This window comes from Mus musculus, chromosome 6 (assembly GCF_000001635.26).
Source record: "Mus musculus strain C57BL/6J chromosome 6, GRCm38.p6 C57BL/6J".
NCBI classification, from domain to species: Eukaryota; Metazoa; Chordata; class Mammalia; order Rodentia; family Muridae; genus Mus; species Mus musculus.
The window spans coordinates 98,507,522-98,511,139 of record NC_000072.6 but is presented as its reverse complement, the minus strand read 5'-3'; the positions used below and the strand labels follow the sequence as shown (position 1 = coordinate 98,511,139).

Sequence of the window (3,618 nt, the reverse complement as noted above, 5' to 3'; positions counted from 1 at the left end):
ATGTATGATGCTTAACAGAAATTTTGTGTCTGTTGCCCAAGATCCCTCTAATCTCTGATTTCAAGCTTGCTGGGAACCACAGGAAACTCAGTCTTCTCCATGCAAGTGTGAATGAGTTCTTCTGATTCCAGGGGTGCCCTAGATACTCCCCCATTGCCTTCAGAGGAGCTGGACCTAGCTACAAGAGCTGCATCTTCAAGCCACTCCCCCCCCCCCCGAAGTACTCCAACTTACTTTTTTAACTATTCCATGCCAACAAAACAGGTTGTTTAATTGCTTTGACCTTTCACAGTATTTTTTTTTTTTAATTTTTCAATCTTCATTTCATGGTTCCATCTGGCCCTTTAAAACGACATCTGGTTAACTGTACTTAACCAGCTGATCACTGTACAGTTATTTTTAAATGTAATGTATGCTTAAACAGATGTTATTTTTATAGATGTGGATCTAAACTGCACTTGTGTACGTGCTATGTCTGCATAAACTCTTTCTGCAATTCAAATGTTGACACCCAAAATTACAAGCCAGAATGCTTCTGAACTCCACCATTATGGTACTGCAGTTCTCTGCAGCCTGGTAGGTAAACATCAATTCAATTCTTTTTTCTCTCTTCATTGCACATAAATAAAACATTAGCATTTAGTTTATAAAGTGATGAACATTTTGCTGTGTGGGATTTAGCTTTATAAATACAACTGCTGTCAGCAAGAAAAAAGGATTTATTGAATAAATAATAAGAAAGCTAAGGGAAAATGAAAATATATATATTATGCAAAACATGGTGTCTGTCAACAGGTCACAGAGGGGCTTCCATGCTCCTGGTATTGCTACTAGAGATAATTCCATCTTCTGGAACATCAGCCATGAGGCGCCGTGGGCTCCATCTCTGAGTGTCTCAGGTTGGATCCAGGAAGGAGGCTAGAGCAAAGTAGTTCATTTATAAAGCTCCAAATGCTTAATTTTCCAGGCATAATTAACATTTTGGAACCATTTAACAACTTCAAGCCTTTTTACCAAAGCAATGGAACACACTGAAAGTACTTGATTTTTTAAAAAATCTAGTTGCCCATTCTATCCCATAATTATATTCTTAAAGTTTACTTTTTTTCTACTAAAAACAAAACAAAACACACACACACACACCCCAAACCAAAAACAGAGACAGCAACAGCAGCAGTTTTATAGACAGCAAGATCTTACCAGTTGTGAAAGCACATTAGTTCCAGGACCCCCTAGTTGGGTGGAGAATTCCATCTCTCCAGCTGAGAGATCACCCCACATCCTGACAGTGGGTACTTTGCATATGACCCTAGGTTGCGTCTGACTTGAGACAAAGAAAGTGGTCACAGTTGACAATATTTTGTCGAGAACTTTCAGAGACTCAGTCTCAAGGTTAAAAATTGCTGTTATACATAATACCCTGGTAATTGATAGACATTTTCGCTCTCCAGAGTCCATTTTCTGTGAAAAACACCACAGAACATCTGTTCATAAACAGTCCTTCTGTGAAAATACTGACACAGGTCCTGGACGTCTCCAGGCTCAATTCCCCCGCCATGTGCAGATGGCACGATGTATTTGTACAGCTGAGGCTTGGGCCGCAGAAGCCAGCCGGATCTCCAGGTAAGAATTCAGGCAGACACAGTGGCTGCTCCAGCCATACCCCAACCTGCTCAAGGAGCTCTCTCAGACACAAAGACAAATTGTTTCAAACCAACGTGTGGGATCTGATGAAAAAAAAATCACCTTGGGCAATCAACATGTAACTCTACAGAGATACAGACGTTGCCAGACATTTCAAAGATTCCACAGAACATATTAATGAAAACCTAATTAGGTTCATTCCGTATTTGGGAAACTAAATAAGCCTGATCAGTTTTGTGTGTGTGCCTGTTTTACTTGTGATGCTAAACTCTAATTCATTATTGCAATGAGAAGCAAGTTTGGGATGAAGGGCTTAAATAATTAATGTCCCATGTTCCAGTACTGTCCAAATGAGGGAAAATGTCCTTATAATGTATGAACTACTTCCCAGATAACTTCCTTTCACTTGTCTTGCACAGGAATAGAAAACAATGGGTGGGGAGGAGGCAGTGTTTTTGAACGCAGCCTTAGTAGAGACACACAAGATTTTCAAATGCTGTCGCTTTTGTCGCTTTTCAAACTCTGGATCCCTGTCCTTACCGCCAATCCTGGGTTTCCTGCCATTCGAGAAAGTCACTGTTTCCAGAAAGTGGATGAATTCCAAAGATAGGCCTTGCCCCTTCTCACAACCTGAAGAAATGACTTGGAGTTAAAGCAGGACTCTGGCGTTTCCCCAGAGCATAGGGCTCCCCAAATCACCTAAATAAACAGACCATGGGTGACACATATCCCTGGTTTATTTGCACCACTCTGTATTTTAAACAAAATACCTTATTTTAGTGAAAAGAAAAAAAAGAAAGTAGATTCTTGGCATTTGACCAGCTTGGGACAGAAGATGCCACCCAAGTCTTCAAGTGCAAGTCTAAGGTTCTTCACTGCCTCAGCGTTTCAAACACCCTAGCAGCGTTCATGAACACTCTGTTTACTAATCTTCACAGCGGCTCATCGGGTCAGCTGTGAAATTTGGCAGAGTTGATAGAGAAAGCAAGTATCCATAGGTAAGTGTGACAGAGATGGTATGACGAATTAGGGGGTACAGATTAATCAATAATCCACTAGAAAAGCCCTTCTAGGTGACCCTTAGTTGGGGGAGTCTGTTTCTCTACTTGGGAGAAAATACAGCTGTGTTTTCATTTTTCTCGTTTTCTCTCCCATAACAACCCTTATTGGGAACCCAGAAAAAAAAAAAAACACTCAGAAGGAAAATAAAGTTGAACCACATACATACTGTTCTTCACGAAATATTAAACCATGGAGCTGTTCAGATGCAGTGACCTGATCAAGAGTCACACAAGAACCAAGTTCAAGCTGCTGCTTTCTTGGTGGAGATGCCAGGTCATAATAGACAAAGGTTTCTGGTTTGAGTTACTAGTTGCTTTCTTTTTCTTCTTCATCCCTTTATTCTTGTTTGTTGATTCCATATTTGTTTTGCTTTTGTCAGTGTTAGGGGTAGAACCCAGCACTGTACATACTCTGGGCCAAGGACCCTACCTCTGAGTAGGCCAGCCTATTTCTTTCTTTCTTGACTCTTTAAAGTTTTTCAAATTTTTGTTCCAGGAAAATTCAAAGTGGAAGAACGTGCCTCTCCCTTGCCTGATTATGCACACACAATGATAATAGAATGTTGCGCTCACCTCGTCCAGCAAGAAAAAACGCAACATGCGATTCTTCTCAACAGCTTTATTTCTGGAACGCCTTGATGCTACGGGAACCCAGGAAACCCAGGGAAGACTGCTTATATACACCCCAGCACTGGGGAGAGCTATGTGTCCTCCTGGGATTGGTCAGTCTGCTGGCACTTTGATTTGTATGCACCCGCTCTGGAGGGGTTGGCGCCAGATTCGGGCTAGCGCCTGCGCAGTGGCATTGTTTACAGCGACGGTGTACCGGAGGCCGGCGCCATCTTTTAGGCGCCCGGCTGCCTATAATAGAAGTCCAAATTTATTGGGATCATTTATAGTATTTGACATTATG

The 3,618-nt window shown here is 41.6% G+C and overlaps 1 long non-coding RNA gene across 2 annotated transcripts; it reads right to left on the bottom strand.

The window, feature by feature from the left end:
- Positions 1–748: 748 nt before the first annotated feature.
- On the bottom strand, positions 749–3,267 carry Gm32705. 2 transcript variants are annotated; one of them, XR_377903.3, is made up of 3 exons: positions 2,869–3,267; positions 2,185–2,274; positions 749–918 (listed from the first exon to the last, which is right to left on the bottom strand). It is a non-coding gene; the product is annotated as a predicted gene, 32705 (long non-coding RNA). The 2 variants fall into 2 exon arrangements; XR_377904.3 differs by having other exon boundaries at positions 2,873–3,267.
- Between the last annotated feature and the right edge of the window lie 351 nt (positions 3,268–3,618).